The following is a 23,580-nucleotide window of genomic DNA, read 5'->3' as shown; positions in this document are numbered from 1 at the left end:
GATGAACAGAGACCGGATGACAAGGAAGAGAAGTTGACCTCCCTGGGATGTCGTCACTTCATTATTGATCGCACCTGCGCATGCATGTGAGTTCATGTCAGGCGAGACATTTTTCAAAAACGTTTTTCAAGACACAGGAGAGGTCGGGTTGAAACATTACTGATGTTTCACGTTAACAATGGCTCTAAAGATTGATGCTAAACGTTTGACATGTTTGAACGAACGTAAATAGATTATTTTTTTTACTTTACATCGTGACTCCACCCCCCCCCCCCCCGCCCTACTTTTTAGTAGCCTACCGAAGCGCTAACAACTTGGAGTTATTTGGACATCAATTATGAACTTTGTCGAAAGAAACCACATTTGTTGAGGACCTGGGATTCCTGGAAGTGCCAATGGATGAAGATAATCAAAGGAAAGGGATTATTGACAATAGTATTATTGATATTACATGGTTACAAGATGGTGCTAACCTGTATATCCTAGCCTATTGTTCTTAGCACAGCACCCCGTTTATTGCAAAGTGTGATTTCCCAGTAAAGTTATTTTGAAATCTGGCAACGCAGAAGCATTTCTGAAATGTTAAACTATAATTATTTGAATGAAAATATTATAATTTACCAATTTTTTCGAATAGTAATTTTGTAAATGTAACGTTGATTGACGGGAAGCATTTGAGGGGAAAAAAAAATCTGAATTTCACCGCTACTGTAAAATGCTGTTTTTGGATATAAATATGAACTTGATGGAACAAAAAATGCATGTATTGTATAACATAATGTCCTAGGAGTGTCATCTGAGGAAGATTGTCAAAGGTTAGTGCATAATTTTAGCTGGTTATCTGCTTTTGGTGACGCCTGTCTTTGAATTGACAAAACATTACACACAGCTATTTTCAATGTACTCTCCTAACATAACCTAACTTTAGGCTTTCGCCGTAAAGCCTCTTTGAAATCGGACAATGTGGTTGGATTTAGGAGATGTTTATCTTTCAAATGGTGAAAAATAGTTGATTGTTTGAGAAATTGAAATTATTAGATTCTTGCCGTTTTGAATTTCCCGCCATGGTCACTTGACAATGAATCCCATTACCGGGCAGGTATCCCCAACAGCAAAATGCCTGAAACTCCAATAACTCTGGTAGCCCCCCCAGCCATCCATTCTTTCAGATCAACAAAGGAGCTACAAGAAGTGTTTAGGTATATCTGCAAAAACTGATTAAAGGAACAATGCAGTGTTGAATGCAAAAACAGTCAGGTACACAAGATGTCAGTGGTCTGTATAACTGCTCGAGTAGGTCGTTTGATACAACGTTAACACACACAAAAATGTCAGTTTAGAGTAGAAAAATAGAACCACTGATATCTGGAAAATAAATGTTATACCAATTTAAAAAGTTGTTGTAAAGCTTTCCTAGAGAATGTACTTCAGAGATCATGTAGATGTGGTGGTTGCAGATTACACACTTGTTTTACTATCTCCTCCACCGTTGAAGAGTCAAAACAAAGAATCAAAGTTTCTGTTTTTCTTATAAAAGTGTGGATTCATTTACATTATTTTCACACATTGACAGCAAAGTCATAATATCGACATACAGTAACTTTACAAAATGTTTGTTGAATAGTAAGAGAGAAATCAAAAGAGATTTCCTTAAATGTTCCTCATAATTTAGCTGAGGAAGAGGAAAGTAATTTTTTCAATTAATAAAGGCTTGTTTACATACAGCATTTGTGTTTTGTTCTTCATGTCCACACCGAGCAAAAATGTGACCGACCGCCTCAATTCGGTCTTCTGTAGCAGAATTTGAAATTGTGTTTTTTTACATTCGATAAAAGCAGAGACTCAGAACTAGAAATTGGTATATCATACACTGCAGTTGAGAAATAATGGGAAAGTAATTCTGCTTTGAAAGTTAATAAAGTTGGTCCTTGAATGTTTTGGTACACCTACTGGAGAGCTCTGTCTACACCCATTCTGCATTGTTAACACCCTCTTAAGCCTTAGCCCCACCCATCTCTGTGGGTGGGGTTAAGGATTCACATGTGAGGCCATGTGCTAAACAGAGTGAGTAGTTTAGTAAACAACCAGAGATTAAGACTAAAAGTGGTCAAAGTAGTAGCCTACAATAAGGAAAAACTCCAGGTAAAAATACACTCTCGTCCTTGGCCTATATCCTAACATGACTTTAGTGCAGGTAATGTTGTTCTTCACATTACCGTCTCTGGTAAACACACACTATATCAAATAACATCTACGTTTATTTATCACATGCACAGGACACAGAAGGTGTAAACTGCTCAGTGAAATGGTAACTAGCATAGTAGCAATAGAAAAAACAGAAAGTGTCCAGACAAAAAATGTATAATTATTAGATGACGCTTATCCGACACACTTGTCTAAATTGATGGGTCATGTGAAGAAAATTCTATAACCACCCCCATGCCACATCTAGCGGATGTGGATGAGTCACTATTGTCTAGACATGTACACATGTTCATGAAATACAGTAGATGGCCGTAATCACCCACAGATACAACTGGCTAACTTGAAGGGTCATGTAATCATCTGGCGAAGTGGAGTCTTTTGTTAGACTAGAAAGTTAGCTAAACAATGAACTGGCATAATCCCAACTGATACTACCACCACAAACATTGTCATAGGGATAGTAGGAATCTGCAGGTAGCTAAAGCTAACAACTAGGTTCAACATTAGCTAGCTAACATTAGGCTATAACTAGCAATCAAAATGAATTTCTGATTTAAATAATATTACTACACAGATCATACACATACCATTAGCTAGCGAGCCAGCAAGCTAACATTCACTAGCTAGCTAGCTAACAGTACGCTTTAACTTGCAATGAAAACAACTTTCTGAGTAAATTAGAAACGTATAATATCTGAAAATGTAGCTAGACTCTTAGCCGTATACATGGATGAACGCTTTACCTTAGACTGGAACCATTTAACTCAGTTTTGTTTGTAGCTACATTTTGTTTGGACAGCGTTGTGTCAAGTCACTCCGGTTCACACTGATCGTGGCACGTGCAGAAAGCAGCCCATCACTTTTTCCAACTGATCTGTCGATAGTTCGTGCTAAATTCAGGGCATCAATGTTGTTGAGAAAAGTAGCAATACTTTTGTAGTTCTTGAGGACTAACGTCATATCTTTCAAAAATGGCCCAGTTGAAAGGACTATCAACACATACTGAGCAGCTCACGTTATAGACAGACGAATCCAAACTCATCTCCCGGTATGTTCAGCCCATCCATTATCTCAGCCAATCATGGCTCCTTGTTTCATGAGCTGAAATAAAATATCCCCAGAAATTCTCCATAGACACAAAAAGCATATTTCGCACACATTTTGTGCACAAATTTATTTACATCCTTGTTAGTGAGCATTTCTCCTTGGCCAATATTAATCCATTGACCTGACACCTGTGGTATATCAAGAAGCTGATTAAACGGCATGATCCTTACACAGATGCACCTTGTGCTGGGGACAATAAAAGGCCACTCTAAAATGTGCAGTTTTTGTCACACAACACAATGCCACAGATGTCTCAAGTTTTGAGGAAGCACGCAATTGGCATGCTGACTGCAGGAATGTCTAAGGTATCTGAGACCAACAGATGCATAATGCATTTATTTCAATTGACTGATTTCCTTATATGAACTGTAACCCAGTAAAATCTTTGAAATTGTTGCATGTTGCGTTTATATTTTGTTCAGTACAAATTTGGAACCATGTGTTGACAAATACAGGAGTCTGGGCACTGGCACAGACACGAAACACTTAATTAGAAATGAAGTTCTATCACAATCCTTTTCACACCACACACCTTTCATTCATAAGAGCTTTCAACTCAAACGGTACTGGGATACTGGGATGACTGCAGAGCATTGTTGAACTACCATATTCACTAAATACTTGTGTCATTGCTTGTCTTTGTTGATCAAGATAAACCAACGAGAGACTTCAGACACTATGTCCCAGTCTATTAAGTCAAATGCATTTCGAAACGCATTGTGAACACTGCAAGGAACATGTTTCAATGTCAATTACCTCTCTGTCTGTGGCTTCTGCAAGGGCATTAGATATGAATTCTCTGTAAAACTTGTGGTTAACATTTGGTCCAAACATCAACATTTGTAGGAGGTGAAACGTGTTAAGTTTATCTGTCAACTCTGAAGGACAGTCCTTTGCTGAGTCATGTCCCATGAAAGATGAGTCCATGTAGTGTGTGGTAACCTTGTTGGTTGTGGGGTTTAAAAACCTTACGTGGACATCCATTTGCTTCAGCTTGCTAGGTTCTAATTTTTCAGAGTAAATAACTCATGGACACTAGAGAAGCTTAACCAAGTTTAATTCTTCCCAAAGGGTCATTACAGCTGTAATTCAGACAAAAAAAACATTTCTCACCATCACACATATATATATATATACTCCACTTTAGACACCCCTCCTTCTCTCCAATCCTTACATCTTATGGTTCGACAGTAAGAGGGTAACAGGATAATATAACAATTATTTCTCCCTTCAGGGGATCTGACCTGACCTCCTCACCTCAACCCCTTCTTCGCCTAATCCACAGATGTCCTCTCGAATCACCTATCACACTCGGTGACTCTCTCCCGTCCACCCAGGACATTCCACAGCCACTGTCTTTCTACAGATCTCTCTCCTTTATATACTATGCGTCTGATCTATCATGTCTTTACTATCTCAATGTTCAAAATTTAGCCCGAATCCAACAAGCTGAAGTGGTTTGTTCTGCGATTCGTCAAAAAGCAGCACATTACAGTCCCGTGTGGCTCCGTTGGTAGAGCATGGCGCTTGCAACGTCAGGGTTGTGAATTTGATTCCCACGGGGGACAGTTACGAAAAATGTATCCACTCACTACTGTAAGTCGCTCTGAATAAGAGCGTCCGCTAAATTACTAAAATGTAAAATGTTATTTTGCAACTTGTCCAGGAGGTGGTGCCACAAGTAAGGTGCAAGACTATTCTGTTAAGGTAAGGGCTGATTTCAAGGTTTTACTGCTAACCTACAAAGCATTACATGGGCTTGCTCCTACCTATCTTTCCGATTTGGTCCTGCCGTACATACCTACACGTACGCTACGGTCACAAGACGCGGGCCTCCTAATTGTTCCTAGAATTTCTAAGCAAACAGCTGGAGGCAGGGCTTTCTCCTATAGAGCTCCATTTTTATGGAATAGTCTGCCTACCCATGTGAGAGATGCAGACTCAGTCTCAACATTTAAGTCTTTACTGAAGACATATCTCTTCAGTAGGTCCTATGATTAAGTGTAGTCTGGCCCAGGGGTGTGAAGGTGAACGGAAAGGCTGGAGCAACAAACCGCCCTTGCTGTCTCTGCCTGGCCGGTTTCCCCTCTTTCCACTGGGATTCTCTGCTTCTACCCCTATTACGGGGGCTGAGTCACTGGCTTACTGGTGTTCTTCCATGCCGTCCCTGGGAGGGGTGCGTCACTTGAGTGGGTTGAGTCACTGACGTGGTCTTCCTGTCTGGGTTGGCGCCCCCCCTTGGGCTGTGCCGTGGCGGAGATCTTTGTGGGCTATACTCGGCCTTGTCCCGGGATGGTATGTTGGTGGTTGGAGATATCCCTCCAGTGGTGTGGAGGCTGTGCTTTGGCAAAGTGGGTGGGGTTATATCCTACCTGTTTGGCCCTGTCCGGGGTTTCATCGGATGGGGCCACAGTGTCTCCTGACCCCTCCTGTCTCAGCCTCCAGTATTTATGCTGCAGTAGTTTATGTGTCGAGGGGCTAGCGTCAGTCTGTCACATCTGGAGTATTTCTCTTGTCTTTTCCGGTGTCATGTGTGAATTTAAATATGCTCTCTCTAATTCTCTTTCTTTCTTTCTCTCTCTCTCGGAGGACCTGAGCCCTAGGACCATGCCTCAGGACTACCTGGCTTGATGACTCCTTGCTGTCCCCAGTTCACCTGGCCGTGCTGCTGCTCCAGTTCCAACTGTTCTGCCTGCAGCTATGGAACCCTGACCTGTTCACCGGACGTGCTACCTGTCCCAGACCTGTTGTCCCAGACCTGCTGGAACCCTGACCTATTCACCGGACGTGCTACCTGTCCCAGACCTATTGTTTTCAACTCTCTAGAGACAGCAGGAGCGGTAGAGATACTCTCAAAGATCGGCTATGAAAAAGCCAACTGACACTTACTCTTGTGTTACTGACTTGTTGCACCCTCGACAACTACTATGATTATTATTATTTGACAATGCTGGTCATTTATGAACATTTGAACATCTAGGCCATGTGCTGTTATAATCTTCACCCGGCACAGCCAGAAGAGGACTGGCCACCCTTCATAGCCTGGTTCCTCTCTAGGTTTCTTCCTAGGTTTTGGCCTTTCTACGGAGTTTTTCCTAGCCACCGTGCTTCTACACCTGCATTGCTTGCTGTTTGGGGTTTTAGGCTGGGTTTCTGTACAGCACATTGTGATATCAGCTGATGTAAGAAGGGCTATATAAATACATTTGATTTGATTTGACTATGATTGATCTTGTAGGCTGTCTTCTCCCCACAGGCATATGACTTTGCTATAATACTGTCTGGAAACATCGAGTGGGAAATTGTGGTGTTGTCATCTGCACTTTTGCAGGAGTAGTGGGAGACGACACTTCATTGTCCATAGGATCTCTGCATGCCATGGAATAGTTGTTTTGGATTCATGAAGAGAGTTTTGAAGAGGACTCGGGTTGAGGATTCTGCATGAAAGAAAACAAATAACAATTCAGAACTTTTCTCAGTATTACCGTGGTGTCTCATTCTTTCTGAAAAGATGTCCACAACACCCTAAAATGATCAAATTCAGCTCATGTTAGGTTGTATTTGTAATGGACTATCCCTTTACTTGACATTTATATCCAACGACCTCTTACGTTTAATCTTTAACCCTTAAACCTACAGCCTATGCTACATATTGCATGTATTTTAATTTCCACTTCAAACCAATTCCTGTACTTATATTATCATTGAACATACATAATAAACAGACATTAAACAAACATAAATAGAATAATGATGGTAATTATAACCATGGTTTCAAGAGAAATGTATTAAATGTCTATCGTTATAGCTTGCCATAAGTAAGGTTCAGCTGTAGAAACGACTTTCAACAACAATTGTGCTGAATGATAATGTCTAGATCATAACGCAGAAGATCTTGACTCGCTTTGCTGGGAAAAAAATTCTGATCTGTATCCAGAAATGAACAGTGGTCGAGTTCGCATGCTAGCTAGCCAAATGTTACCAAGCTGATTACTCAATGTTAGTTAAGTTGGCTAACGTTTGCTGGCTAGCATAATTTTGCCCAAATCATTCATCACACTCGCTATCCCAGATCACTTGATTTGAAGGAGGCATAGATACAGTTCTACAGTTATCTAGAAATCGTTTACACGTAGCTATACAGAGAACTAATTCATGTTTGAAACGTTTCTTTACCTGATGGTTTGATTGTGCTGCTGGTTGTGATGTTGCTGCCGAAGCTTTGGAGGTTGTTGTCGAGAAAAAGTCACTTAATGTAGAACTAGTGCCAGCCAGGGCTGCAGCTTTGTGTCCCTTCCCCTTCATGTGGCTCTTCAGGGCTGATTCACCCAACATCGCAATGTCAAAGCCTTGGACACATTTTTTTTGCACCTTGCACGGTGTGTACTGTACTGTACTGCTAGCCCAGTGCTGGCGTGATCCACTAAAGGGATCTACTCCACTGCATCAGCATATGTTGGCTGCAAGGTCAAATCCCATTCGGGTGTATTAATGGAAAATTGACCAAGAAAAAACAAGCAAAATAATTTATCTTTCATCTCTCTGTGTTTCACAAATTTTCTTCAATTCGCAGGGGGCTGAATGTATCTCACCTGAGAAAGCATTCGAGCGAACAAAACAGCGCCCCTCTGTTTCAGTATGTGTAGTGTATCTATCTTATGCTGTCTGGTCAATAAGATTTTGACAATGTTGCCCCCGTAGCATTGATGCAAGGGAAGCCAGCGAGAAGGGCCTGTGCGTTGGGGTGTGGAACCAGAGAGGTGATGAACCAGGCAGGGGAGATGATGAATCAAGGGGTGTACAGCACTTTGTGATATCAGCTGATGTAAGAAGTGCTATATAAATAAATTTGATTTGAAATTTGATTTGATGAACCACCTGTAGATGGGCCCTCAGGGCTCAGCTACATCTCTGGACTGTCCAACAGCTACAAGCAGATGAATACAATGCAAGCAATCTTAAAACATCAGGATGAACCAAGTCAGTACTGAGGTACTGGGTGGCAAGTGATTGAAAGTGTTTTATGTATGGTGTTCTTACCTGAGGGAAGACACTGGTTTTATGTATGGTGTTCTTACCTGAGGGAAGACACTGGTTTTATGTATGGTGTTCTTACCTGAGGGAGGACACTGGTTTTATGTATGGTGTTCTTACCTGAGGGAAGACACTGGTTTTATGTATGGTGTTCTTACCTGAGGGAAGACACTGGTTTTATGTATGGTGTTCTTACCTGAGGGAAGACACTGGTTTTATGTATGGTGTTCTTACCTGAGGGAAGACACTGGTTTTATGTATGGTGTTCTTACCTGAGGGAAGACACTGGTTTTATGTATGGTGTTCTTACCTGAGGGAAGACACTGGTTTTATGTATGGTGTTCTTACCTGAGGGAAGACACTGGTTTTATGTATGGTGTTCTTACCTGAGGGAAGATACTAGTTTTATGTATGGTGTTCTTACCTGAGGGAAGACACTGGTTTTATGTATGGTGTTCTTACCTGAGGGAAGACACTGGATTTAAATATGGTGTTCTTACCTGAGGGAAGACACTGGTTTTATGTATGGTGTTCTTACCTGAGGGAAGACACTGGTTTTATGTATGGTGTTCTTACCTGAGGGAAGACACTGGTTTTATGTATGGTGTTCTTACCTGAGGGAAGACACTGGTTTTATGTATGGTGTTCTTACCTGAGGGAAGACACTGGATTTATGTATGGTGTTCTTACCTGAGGGAAGACACTGGTTTTATGTATGGTATAGACAACAAGTCTTTAAGATTAGTGCAAGAAGGGATATTGCGTGTTGGGAAAGACATGTTGTCAGTTTGCTCTTCCATTACATCCACAAGAGAGGAGACAGGGAGACCCCCGTACTGAAGTTAAAATACAATTGAAACCAATTGTGGTTATTTACCACACATATGTGGAACCATTTACAGTAGCGTGGTTGGTGAATAAATGTAGTGAAACTAAAGAAGAAGACGGGTTAGAGAAAATAGAACTGCGTTGGGTATATCATCCTATGTTGGGTTCTACTACCCGTATACGGGGATAGAACTGGGTTTTTCTACAGTACCATACAGATAAGTCACTCAGTCCACATTACATAGAACCTGATTAAAACAAAATCACAGGGCACCATGACAGATTCAACCAAAGGCAGTGCAGAGACAGTGGGTCCCACACCAATGTAAACAATATTTATAGGACAATTATCCCTACTTGAAAACCGACCTGGACTGTTTTGGAAATTGAATAAATTGACAAACAATGAAGAAAAGTACAGACATCCGGTCACAGGAACATTTGATAAGACTAAGTGTGATGTGATAAGTGACATAGTCAAGGGAAGGCAAGCCAGTAAGAAGAAGAGTAATAAGAAGGTTACCATACTGTCAGCCACTATATTGGGACTAATTCAGACTGAAGGACAGACGTTTTCAGCTCAAAGTCAGTTGAAACAGTTGAAGAGTCAAAGGGTGGCGGAACAAGGGAAAAATTGAGACCCAGGATGTGGGCCCCTTCACCCTACAGCTCCCCCACCTTATGAAGATAAAGAAGGAGGTGGGGAAGTGAGAGAAGGTTTATACCCTTTAATAGCTACTGGTACAAAGGTAATTATTAAGGGGGAACTAATGAAAGAAGATGAAGAAAGAGGGTGAGAGTCTACAAATGAAAAAAAATTTGAACGAGATGGAGAAAAAAAGTTTCCGTAATTGGTGAATTGCGGAATAAGGGTCCTCCGGGTGCCAGTCAACCCCTCTAGGAAACCCAGGCAAAGACAAAGACAGGAAGATTCCGCATATGGACAGCAGTTCATATAAGGACAGTAGTGGACCCTGGGATCCGGAGAAGGACTGAGAAACAGGCAGTAAGAAAAAGATCTCATACAAAGTTTGGAACGAGTAAAATAATACTGTGTTTTCGAAGAACAATGGAAAGACTTAAGGCGTAAAGTCTGCGAACACCGAAACAACTGAGTGAACTACAGGATGACGATTCTGAGGAAAACAGGAAACAATATGACAAACTGAGAGGTGAGCCTGACATGGTGATGATGAACACTCCTGCTCCTACAGCGCCCCCAAGTGGACCTGCGCTGCAACCACAGCCCATTGTGTCTTTTGTACAATTTCCCCCTCAGACCTATGGGAACCCACAACCATGGCGCCCACCATCACCCAGAATGCCACCTATGCAATGCTGGGGGTGTGGATAATTTGGACACATGAGGATCCAATGTCCACAAAATCCTCAATATCAAGGATGGGCTACAACACCTGGCGTGAACCGAAGAGGGAGAGGAAATTTCAGAGGAGGAAACAGAGGAGGATACCAACAACAAGGTAATATCAGCAGCAACCCCAAACCTATGGAGGACCTCCCCAGCAGGCACAAGGAGGTTACCAGCCTGGTCCTGGCCAACAAGGACGACACGGAGGAAATCAACCACAGAGAGGGAAAAGAAGAGGTGTCTGGCCACAAGGAAATCAGAACACCAACACTTCCTATTTTCCTGACCAACAGCAATGAAGAGGCCCCTGGATCTGTGCAAGACCACTGAGAGAGATGTGCAGTGGACGGCCATCTGAATTCCTGACCTGGAGCACGGATCAAATAAAGGCATTTGAAGATTTGAAGAAAGCACTGGCTAGTGCTCCAGCCCTTGGGTTGCCTGACTATAACAAAAAAATTGTCATCTTTGTAGCTGAAAAAGGGGGGTTTGCCTCAGTTGTTGTTACACAAAAATCAAGTGGACAGCATAATCCCTGTGCTTACTATTCTACCAGATTGGATAATGTAGTGAGGGGTATGCATCCATGTCATAGAAGTCTTGCTGCGCCAGCATATGCGATTGAAAAGAGTACTACTCTCGTGTTAATGCATAAAGCCACCCTCTATGTGCCTCACAGTGTGATGGCACTCCTGAACCAAAATAACTCCTGCCTTACTGCTGCAAGGCTTTGTGGCTATGAGACTCTACTGACGCAACCCAATATTGCTATTAAGAGGTGTTCCACTGTTAATCCTGCTGCCCTCCTGGAAGAACGGACAGGGGGTACGCCACACGAATGTGAGAAGCAGATTTAACTTTGACTCTAAGGCTAGGCCTGACCTCTCTGACACTGCCCTGACTAATGCTGACTTGGACCTTTTCGTTGACGGTTATGCATATACAGATCAAACTACAGGGAAGAAACATGCAGGGTTTGGTATTGTGACAATTGATAGAACCACTCACATACAACAACCATTACCAGATACTTTCTCAGCTCAACAGGATGAACTTTTGGCACTAACCACTGCCTGTAAAATGGGAGAAGGGAAAAGGGTTACAATTTTCTCTGATTCTGCTTCTGATTCTCCTTTTTTCTCTGATTCATAATAGAACTATGGTTTTAGATCTCTTGGGGGCTATGATGCTGCCCTCTGCTTTGGCTATTGTGAAGGTTGCTGCTCACACTGGGGGGGAAAGATTTTGTGAGTATGGGTCACGCCATGGCAGATGAGGCTGCTAAATTGGCTGCCTCAAAGTGTCATAGCCACTCCATGTTTTTCTCTGCTGCTGTCGGGAAAGACACTGATGATTTGGAATCTAAACAGGCTTTGGATGTTGGTTCTCATTTGGTATGGCAAGAGCTGGGTTGTAAACTTGACCCTGTTTCTAAAATTTGGAGACAGACTCTGTCTGCCAGCTTGTCTTATCGCCTCTGTTTGGCAAGTGGCCCATGGTATGGCTCATTTGTCAAGGGGGGATATGATAGAGACAATTTATTTGGATTGGTTTTGTCCAAATTTGACTCAGCAGTTGAAAAAGCCTATCAAGTAAAAGCCTATCAACACAGGAACTACAAATGATAAGATACCCATTAAAATCTGGCCCATAACATTTCCAAATTTCCCATTGAACCATTTACCCATCCTGGTCAGAACACCATCGTCACTAGTGCTCATGGATTTGGGTTTAGACAAAATTAACACCACAGTCTCGTTTGGGGACACTTTTCTACCTAAGTCTCAAACAAACTTTACCCATGTGTTGACAGGGCCGGCTTCACCCACACAAACAAGTAGTGTGGATAGAGCCAACACAGTCAACCACCAACGACCACATGTTGTCATCTTCCCTCTTTTATATCCCTAATGGTTTGTTTATTTACAACATAACCTTGCTGATCATGTAAAACAGTTGGTTCTTCAGGGCTTTGGTCTTGCCCTTCATCTTTTTCAAGTCTTTGGTCTTGGCTCACATCTGCTTCTGCCTCTTATTTCAGGCTGTGTCTGGCTCCATCTCCTGTGGGCTGAACACCTTTTGGCAGTGGGACAGGTAGTTCCAGCCAGACCTTTCCTGAACTCTGACCGCTGTTGTGTTGCCAAGGTTACCTTGCATGGCCCATCCATCTTGGCTGGTTCCATTTTCTCTTGTGGACCCGGATTTTGACCCAGTCTCCAACCTCCACAAGCAGGTAGTCGGGGTCCTCACCTGGTACCTCCTCCTGAGCTTTCCTAGCGTGAGAGTGGAGAGATCTGACAATAGTAGTTAGCTCTTTCATATACTCCAAGTGTTCTACTTCTAGAGTGAGGTCTAATTGTCTGTCAGTCAGTCTGTGTGCGAGAAAATTCATGGGTCTTCCTGTCAACATTTCATGTGGTGTACACCCCAGGCCTTTATTAACACTACTGCACATTTTCATTAACCTCTCTTTTCATTAACCTCTCATAATCTATTAGATTATGTCAGCAGAGTACCCAGCCAGAAATAATCAGACACCCATTTTTCAAGCTAGCATATAATGTCACATAAACCCAAACCACAGCTAAATGCAGCACTAACCTTTGATGATCTTCATCAGATGACAATCCTAGGACATTATGTCATACAATACATGCATGTTTTGTTCAATCAAGTTCATATTTATATAAAAAAAACAGCTTTTTACATTAGCATGTGACGTTCAGAACTAGCATACCCACCGCAAACTTCCGGTGAATTTACTAAATTACTCACGATAAACGTTCACAAAAAACATAACAATTATTTTAAGAATTATAGATACAGAACTCCTTTATGCAATCGCTATGTCCGATTTTAAAATAGCTTTTCGGTGAAAGCACATTTTGCAATATTCTGAGTAGATAGCCCAGCCATCACGGGCTAGCTATTTAGACACCCACCAAGTTTAGCCCTCACCAAAGTCAGATTTACTATAAGAAAAATTGGATTACATTTGCTGTTCTTCGTCAGAATGCACTCCCAGGACTTCTACTTCAATAACAAATGTTGGTTTGGTTCAAAGTAATCCATAGTTATGTTCAAATATCCTCTGTTTTGTTCGTGCGTTCAAGACACTATCCGAAGGGTGACGAAGGGTGACGCGCCCGACGCGTTTCGTGACAAAAAAATTCTAAATATTCCATTACCGTACTTCGAAGCATGTCAACCGCTGTTTAAAATCAATTTTTATGCGATTTTTCTCTAAAAAAAGCGATAATATTCCGACCGGGGAACCCTGTTTACGTTCAAAGACGTAAAAACATGGTGTCGCCTCGTGCACGCGCCTCAGTCTCATTGTCCTCTGATCGACCACCATCCAAATGCGCTAATGTTTTTCAGCCAGGGGCTCCAAAGACATCATTCACCGGTTTGCCGCCTTCTGAGAGCCTATGGGAGCCGTAGGAAGTGTCACGTTACAGCAAAGATCCTCAGTTTTCAATAAAGAGAGTGTAGAAGCCCAAGAAATGGTCAGACAGGCCACTTCCTGTAAGGAATCTTCTCAGGTTTTTGCCTGCCATATGAGTTCTGTTATACTCACAGACACCATTCAAACAGTTTTAGAAACTTTAGGGTGTTTTCTATCCAAAGCCAATAATTATATGCATATTCTAGTTTCTGGGCAGTAGTAATAACCAGATTAAATCGGGTACGTTTTTTATCCGGCCGTGCAAATACTGCCCCCTACTCTAGAGAGGTTAACACTAGTGGTAAATAATCCACCCAAGATTCCCTGGTGGAGTGGCATGCCTTAGCTAACCCTTGTTTAACCTCTCTTGGGTAGGGGGCAGTATTTTGACGTCCGGATGAAAAGCATGCCGTAGTAAACTGCCTGCTACTCAGGCCCAGAAGGTAGGATATGCATATTATTAGTAGATTTGGATAGAAAACACTCTAAAACTGTTTGAATGATGTCTGTGAGTATAACAGAACTCATATGGCAGGCAAAAACCTGAGAAAAATCCAACCAGGAAGTGTGGAAATCTGAGGTTTGTAGTTTTTCAAGTGATTGCCTATCTAATATACAGTGTCTGTGGGGTCATTTTGCACTTCCTAAGGCTTCCACTAGATGTCAACAGTCTTTAGAAAGTTGTTTCATGCTTCTACTGTGAATGGGGCGAGAATAAGAGGTCTTGGAATCAGATGACTGAGAAAATGACATGAGCTCAGAGGCGCGCTCTCCCGTGAGAGTTAGCTGTGTTCCTTTTCCTTTTTGAAGACATTGGAATCGTCCGGTTGGAAAACTATGGAAGATTTATGATAAAAACATCCTAAAGATTGATTCTATATATCGTTTGACATGTTTCTACAAACTGTAATAGTTTTTTGACTTTTCGTCTGAACTTACTGTGCGAGCACAGTGCATTTGGATTACTCGACTGAACGAGCAAACAAAAAGGAGGTATATGGACATAAATATGGACTTTATCGAAACAAATGAACATTTATTGTGGAACTGGGATGCCTGGGAGTGCATTCCGATGAAGATCATCAAAGGTAAGTGAATATTTATAATGCTATTTCTGAGTTTTGTTGACTCCACAAAATGGCGGGTTTGGTTTGGTGACTGAGCGCTGTACTCAGATTATTGCAAAGTGTGCTTTCGCTGTAAAGCTTTTTTGAAGTCTGACAGCGGTTGCATTAAGGAGAAGTGTATCTATAATTCTTTGAATAACAGTTGTTTATTTTATCAACGATTATGATGAGTATTTCTGTAAATTGGTGTGCTCATTCACCCAAAGTTTTTGGAAGTTTTTTGAAGTCCTATGAGTGCCATCTGGCAGGTTAGTGATTCATTCTAGCTGTATTTCTGGTTTTTGTCACGCCTCTCCTTGCTTGGAAAATGGCTGTGTGGTTTTTCTTGTCTAGGTGCTGTCCTAACATAATCTAATGCTATGTTTTCGGCGTAAAGCCTTTTTGAAATCGGACAATGTGGTTAGATTAACGAGAAGTTTATCTTTAAAATGGTGTATAATAGTTGTATGTTTGAGAAATTTGAATTATGAGATTTTTGTTGTTTTGAACTTGGCGCCCTGCTATTTCACTGGCTGTTGGCGAGTGGGACGGACGGTGGCGTCCCACCTGCCCAAGAGAGGTTAATGGATTGGTTAGCTCTCTCGGTAACCCCGTTACTCTGGGGGTGGTAGATGGACACAAACTTCTGGTCCACTCCCATCATTATGGCTACCTGCTTCACTACATCACCAGTGAAGTGGGTACCATTGTCTGCAGAAAAAAAACCTCGAACACCAAATCTAGCTATTATCTCCCTCACTAGTAGTTTTGCTACTGTCTTAGCATCACAGTGTGTGGTGGGAAATGCATCCACCCACCTGGTGAACCTGTCAATAAGGACTAAACAGTAGCTTTTCCTTTCTTTTCTTTCTGCAAGATCTATAAAATCCATGGCTAGATGGACAAATGGTCCTCTTGGCGTAGGGAAATTACCTGGTTTCAGAGGTGTTTCTTTTGCAATGTTAAATTGCATGCACGTAGCACATCGAACCAGAAACTGTTTCAACTGCTGAGTCAAATTTGGACAAAACCAATCCAAATAAATTGTCTCTATCATATCCCCCCTTGACAAATGAGCCATACCATGGGCCACTTGCCAAACAGAGGCGATAAGACAAGCTGGCAGACAGAGTCTGTCTCCAAATTTTAGAAACAGGGTCAAGTTTACAACCCAGCTGTTGCCATACCAAATGAGAACCAACATCCAAAGCCTGTTTAGATTCCAAATCATCAGTGTCTTTCCCGACAGCAGCAGAGAAAAACATGGAGTGGCTATGACACTTTGAGGCAGCCAATTTAGCAGCCTCATCTGCCATGGCGTGACCCATACTCACAAAATCTTTCCCCCCCAGTGTGAGCAGCAACCTTCACAATAGCCAAAGCAGAGGGCAGCATCATAGCCCCCAAGAGATCTAAAACCATAGTTCTATTATGAATCAGAGAAAAAAGGAGAATCAGAAGCAGAATCAGAGAAAATTGTAACCCTTTTCCCTTCTCCCATTTTACAGGCAGTGGTTAGTGCCAAAAGTTCATCCTGTTGAGCTGAGAAAGTATCTGGTAATGGTTGTTGTATGTGAGTGGTTCTATCAATTGTCACAATACCAAACCCTGCATGTTTCTTCCCTGTAGTTTGATCTGTATATGCATAACCGTCAACGAAAAGGTCCAAGTCAGCATTAGTCAGGGCAGTGTCAGAGAGGTCAGGCCTAGCCTTAGAGTCAAGTTAAATCTGCTTCTCACATTCGTGTGGCGTACCCCCTGTCCGTTCTTCCAGGAGGGCAGCAGGATTAACAGTGGAACACCTCTTAATAGCAATATTGGGTTGCATCAGTAGAGTCTCATAGCCACAAAGCCTTGCAGCAGTAAGGCAGGAGTTATTTTGGTTCAGGAGTGCCATCACACTGTGAGGCACATAGAGGGTGGCTTTATGCATTAACACGAGAGTAGTACTCTTTTCAATCGCATATGTTGGCGCAGCAAGACTTCTATGACATGGATGCATACCCCTCACTACATTATCCAATCTGGTAGAATAGTAAGCACAGGGATTATGCTGTCCACTTGATTTTTGTGTAACAACAACTGAGGCAAACCCCCCTTTTTCAGCTACAAAGATGACAATTTTTTTGTTATAGTCAGGCAACCCAAGGGCTGGAGCACTAGCCAGTGCTTTCTTCAAATCTTCAAATGCCTTTATTTGATCCGTGCTCCAGGTCAGGAATTCAGATGGCCGTCCACTGCACATCTTTCTCAGTGGTCTTGCACAGATCCAGGGGCCTCTTCATTGCTGTCAGGAAAATAGGAAGTGTTGGTGTTCTGATTTCCTTGTGGCCAGACACCTCTTCTTCTCCCTCTCTGTGGTTGATTTCCTCCGAGTCGTCCTTGGTGGCCAGGACCAGGCTGGTAACCTCCTTGTGCCTGCTGGGGAGGTCCTCCATAGGTTTGGGGTTGCTGCTGATATTACCTTGTTGTTGGTATCCTCCTCTGTTTCCTCCTCTGAAATTTCCTCTCCCTCTTCGGTCCACGCCAGGTGTTGTAGCCCATCCTTGATATTGAGGATTTTGTGGACATTGGATCCTCATGTGTCCAAATTATCCACACCCCCAGCATTGCATAGGTGGCATTCTGGGTGATGGTGGGTGCCATGGTTGTGGGTTCCCATAGGTCTGAGGGGGAAATTGTACAAAAGACACAATGGGCTGTGGTTGCAGCGCAGGTCCACTTGGGGGCGCTGTAGGAGCAGGAGTGTTCATCATCACCATGTCAGGCTCACCTCTCAGTTTGTCATATTGTTTCCTGTTTTCCTCAGAATCGTCATCCTGTAGTTCACTCAGTTGTTTCGGTGTTCGCAGACTTTACGCCTTAAGTCTTTCCATTGTTCTTCGAAAACACAGTATTATTTTACTCGTTCCAAACTTTGTATGAGATCTTTTTCTTACTGCCTGTTTCTCAGTCCTTCTCCGGATCCCAGGGTCCACTACTGTCCTTATATGAACTGCTGTCCATATGCGGAATCTTCCTGTCTTTGTCTTTGCCTGGGTTTCCTAGAGGGGTTGACTGGCACCCGGAGGACCCTTATTCCGCAATTCACCAATTACGGAAACTTTTTTTCTCCATCTCGTTCAAATTTTTTTTCATTTGTAGACTCTCACCCTCTTTCTTCATCTTCTTTCATTAGTTCCCCCTTAATAATTACCTTTGTACCAGTAGCTATTAAAGGGTATAAACCTTCTCTCACTTCCCCACCTCCTTCTTTATCTTCATAAGGTGGGGGAGCTGTAGGGTGAAGGGGCCCACATCCTGGGTCTCAATTTTTCCCTTGTTCCGCCACCCTTTGACTCTTCAACTGTTTCAACTGACTTTGAGCTGAAAACGTCTGTCCTTCAGTCTGAATTAGTCCCAATATAGTGGCTGACAGTATGGTAACCTTCTTATTACTCTTCTTCTTACTGGCTTGCCTTCCCTTGACTATGTCACTTATCACATCACACTTAGTCTTATCAAATGTTCCTGTGACCGGATGTCTGTACTTTTCTTCATTGTTTGTCAATTTATTCCATTTCCAAAACAGTCCAGGTTGGTTTTCAAGTAGGGATAATTGTCCTATAAATATTGTTTACATTGGTGTGGGACCCACTGTCTCTGCACTGCCTTTGGTTGAATCTGTCATGGTGCCCCGTGATTTTGTTTTAATCAGGTTCTATGTAATGTGGACTGAGTGACTTATCTGTATGGTACTGTAGAAAAACCCAGTTCTATCCCCGTATACGGGTAGTAGAACCCAACATAGGATGATATACCCAACGCAGTTCTATTTTCTCTCACCCCTCTTCTTCTTTAGTTTCACTACATTTATTCACCAACCACGCTACTGTAAATGGTTCCACATATGTGTGGTAAATAACCACAATTGGTTTCAATTGTATTTTAACTTCAGTACGGGGGTCTCCCTGTCTCCTCTCTTGTGGATGTAATGGAAGAGGAAACTGACAACATGTCTTTCCCAACACGCAATATCCCTTCTTGCACTAATCTTAAAGACTTGTTGTCTATACCATTCATAACCAGTGTCTTCCCTCAGGTAAGAACACCATACATAAATCCAGTGTCTTCCCTCAGGTAAGAACACCATACATAAAACCAGTGTCTTCCCTCAGGTAAGAACACCATACATAAAACCAGTGTCTTCCCTCAGGTAAGAACACCATACATAAAACCAGTGTCTTCCCTCAGGTAAGAACACCATACATAAAACCAGTGTCTTCCCTCAGGTAAGAACACCATACATAAAACCAGTGTCTTCCCTCAGGTAAGAACACCATACATAAAACCAGTGTCTTCCCTCAGGTAAGAACACCATACATAAAACCAGTGTCTTCCCTCAGGTAAGAACACCATACATAAAACACTTTCAATCACTTGCCACCCAGTACCTCAGTACTGACTTGGTTCATCCTGATGTTTTAATATTGCTTGCATTGTATTCATCTGCTTGTAGCTGTTGGACAGTCCAGAGATGTAGCTGAGCCCTGAGGGCCCATCTACAGGTGGTTCATCAAATCAAATTTCAAATCAAATTTATTTATATAGCACTTCTTACATCAGCTGATATCACAAAGTGCTGTACACCCCTTGATTCATCATCTCCCCTGCCTGGTTCATCACCTCTCTGGTTCCACACCCCAACGCACAGGCCCTTCTCGCTGGCTTCCCTTGCATCAATGCTACGGGGGCAACATTGTCAAAATCTTATTGACCAGACAGCATAAGATAGATACACTACACATACTGAAACAGAGGGGCGCTGTTTTGTTCGCTCGAATGCTTTCTCAGGTGAGATACATTCAGCCCCCTGCGAATTGAAGAAAATTTGTGAAACACAGAGAGATGAAAGATACATTATTTTGCTTGTTTTTTCTTGGTCAATTTTCCATTAATACACCCGAATGGGATTTGACCTTGCAGCCAACATATGCTGATGCAGTGGAGTAGATCCCTTTAGTGGATCACGCCAGCACTGGGCTAGCAGTACAGTACAGTACACACCGTGCAAGGTGCAAAAAAAATGTGTCCAAGGCTTTGACATTGCGATGTTGGGTGAATCAGCCCTGAAGAGCCACATGAAGGGGAAGGGACACAAAGCTGCAGCCCGGGCTGGCACTAGTTCTACATTAAGTGACTTTTTCTCGGCAACAACCTCCAAAGCTTCGGCAGCAACATCACAACCAGCAGCACAATCAAACCATCAGGTAAAGAAACATTTCAAACATGAATTAGTTCTCTGTATAGCTACGTGTAAATGACTAGCTAATGGAACTGAAGCTGAATTATTAAACGATTTCTAGATAACTGTAGAACTGTATCTATGCCTCCTTCAAATCAAGTGATCTGGGATAGCGAGTGATCTGGGATAGCCAGCAAACGTTAGCCAACTTAACTAACATTGAGTAATCAGCTTGGTAGCATTTGGCTAGCTAGCATGCGAACTCGACCACTGTTCATTTCTGGATACAGATCAGAATTTTTTTCCCAGCAAAGCGAGTCAAGATCTTCTGCGTTATGATCTAGACATTATCATTCAGCACAATTGTTGTTGAAAGTAGTTTCTACAGCTGAACCTTACTTATGGCAAGCTATAACGATAGACATTTAATACATTTCTCTTGAAACCATGGTTATAATTACCATCATTGTTCTATTTATGTTTGTTTAATGTCTGTTTATTATGTATGTTCAATGATAATATAAGTACAGGAATTGGTTTGAAGTGGAAATTAAAATACATGCAATATGTAGCATAGGCTGTAGGTTTAAGGGTTAAAGATTAAACGCAAGAGAGAGTTGGATATAAATGTCAAGTAAAGGGATAGTCCATTACAAATACAACCTAACATGAGCTGAATTTGATCATTTTAGGGTGTTGTGGACATATTTTCAGAAAGAATGAGACACCACGGTAATACTGAGAAAAGTTCTGAATTGTTATTTGTTTTCTTTCATGCAGAATCCTCAACCCGAGTCCTCTTCAAAACTCTCTTCATGAATCCAAAACAACTATTCCATGGCATGCAGAGATCCTATGGACAATGAAGTGTCGTCTCCCACTACTCCTGCAAAAGTGCAGATGACAACACCACAATTTCCCACTCGATGTTTCCAGACAGTATTGTAGCAAAGTCATATGCCTGTGGGGAGGAGACAGCCTACAAGATCAATCATAGTCTTGCACCTTACTTGCGGCACCACCTCCTGGACAAGTTGCAAAATAACATTTTACATTTTAGTAATTTAGCGGATGCTCTTATTCAGAGCGACTTACAGTAGTGAGTGGATACATTTTTCGTAACTGTCCCCCGTGGGAATCAAATTCACAACCCTGACGTTGCAAGCGCCATGCTCTACCAACTGAGCCACACGGGACTGTAATGTGCTGCTTTTTGACGAATCGCAGAACAAACCACTTCAGCTTGTTGGATTTGGGCTAAATTTTGAACATTGAGATAGTAAAGACATGATAGATCAGACGCATAGTATATAAAGGAGTGAGATCTGTAGAAAGACAGTGGCTGTGGAATGTCCTGGGTGGACGGGAGAGAGTCACCGAGTGTGATAGGTGATACGAGAGGACATCTGTGGATTAGGCGAAGAAGGGGTTGAGGTGAGGAGGTCAGGTCAGATCCCCTGAAGGGAGAAATAATTGTTATATTATCCTGTTACCCTCTTACTGTCGAACCATAAGATGTAAGGATTGGAGAGAAGGAGGGGTGTCTAAAGTGGAGGAAATATATATGTGTGATGGTGAGAAATGTTTTTTTTTGTCTGAATTACAGCTGTAACGACCCTTTGGGAAGAATTAAACTTGATTAAGCTTCTCTAGTGTCCGTGAGTTATTTACTCTGAAAAATTAGAACCTAACAAGCTAAAGAAAATGGATGTCCACGTAAGGTTTTTAAACCCCACAACCAACAAGGTTACCACACACTACATGGACTCATCTTTCATGGGACATGGCTCAGCAAAGGACTGTCCTTCACAGAGTTGACAGATAAACTTAACACGTTTCACCTCCTACAAATGTTGATGTTTGGACCAAATGTTAACCACAAGTTTTACAGAGAATTCATATCTAATGCCCTTGCAGAAGCCACAGACAGAGAGGTAATTGACATTGAAACATGTTCCTTGCAGTGTTTACAATGCGTTTCGAAATGCATTTGACTTCATAGACTGGGACATAGTGTCTGAAGTCTCTCGTTGGTTTATCTTGATCAACAAAGACAAGCAATGACACAAGTATTTAGTGAATATGGTAGTTCAACAATGCTCTGCAGTCATCCCAGTATCCCAGTACGGTTTGAGTTGAAAGCTCTTATGAATGAAAGGTGTGTGGTGTGAAAAGGATTGTGATAGAACTTCATTTCTAATTAAGTGTTTCATATCTGTGCCAGTGCCCAGACTCCTGTATTTGTCAACACATGGTTCCAAATTTGTACTGAACAAAATATAAACGCAACATGCAACAATTTCAAAGATTTTACTGGGTTACAGTTCATATAAGGAAATCAGTCAATTGAAATAAATGCATTATGCATCTGTTGGTCTCAGATACCTTAGACATTCCTGCAGTCAGCATGCCAATTGCGTGCTTCCTCAAAACTTGAGACATCTGTGGCATTGTGTTGTGTGACAAAAACTGCACATTTTAGAGTGGCCTTTTATTGTCCCCAGCACAAGGTGCATCTGTGTAAGGATCATGCCGTTTAATCAGCTTCTTGATATGCCACAGGTGTCAGGTCAATGGATTAATATTGGCCAAGGAGAAATGCTCACTAACAAGGATGTAAATAAATTTGTGCACAAAATGTGTGCGAAATATGCTTTTTGTGTCTATGGAGAATTTCTGGGGATATTTTTTTTCAGCTCATGAAACAAGGAGCCATGATTGGCTGAGATAATGGATGGGCTGAACATACCGGGAGATGAGTTTGGATTCGTCTGTCTATAACGTGAGCTGCTCAGTATGTGTTGATAGTCCATTCTACCAGGCCATTTTCGAAAGATATGACTTTAGTCCTGAAGAACTACAAAAGTATTGCTACTTTTTTCAACAACATTGATGCCCTGAATTTAGCACGCACTATCGACAGATCAGTTGGAAAAAGTGATGGGCTGCTTTCTGCACGTGCCCCGATCAGTGTGAACCAGAGTGACTTGACACAACGCTGTCCAAACAAAATGTAGCTACAAACAAAACTGAGTTAAATGGTTCCAGTCTAAGGTAAAGCGTTCATCCATGTATACGGCTAAGAGTCTAGCTACATTTTCAGATATTATACGTTTCTAATTTACTCAGAAAGTTGTTTTCATTGCAAGTTAAAGCGTACTGTTAGCTAGCTAGCTAGTGAATGTTAGCTTGCTGGCTCGCTAGCTAATGGTATGTGTAGGATCTGTGTGGTAATATTATTTAAATCAGAAATTCATTT

General features: G+C 42.0%; 1 long non-coding RNA gene across 1 annotated transcript; it reads left to right on the top strand.

Moving 5' to 3' along the window:
- The first annotated feature begins 20,020 nt into the window (after nucleotides 1-20,020).
- LOC115165168 (uncharacterized) lies at nucleotides 20,021-21,969 on the top strand. Its single transcript, XR_003870087.1, has 2 exons — nucleotides 20,021-20,346; nucleotides 21,102-21,969. It is a non-coding gene; the product is annotated as an uncharacterized LOC115165168 (long non-coding RNA).
- Nucleotides 21,970-23,580: the final 1,611 nt, after the last annotated feature.

Source organism: Salmo trutta, chromosome 27 (assembly GCF_901001165.1).
Source record: "Salmo trutta chromosome 27, fSalTru1.1, whole genome shotgun sequence".
NCBI classification, from domain to species: Eukaryota; Metazoa; Chordata; class Actinopteri; order Salmoniformes; family Salmonidae; genus Salmo; species Salmo trutta.
Note: the sequence above shows the minus strand (reverse complement) of the source record. Positions and strands in the feature narration are given on the sequence as shown.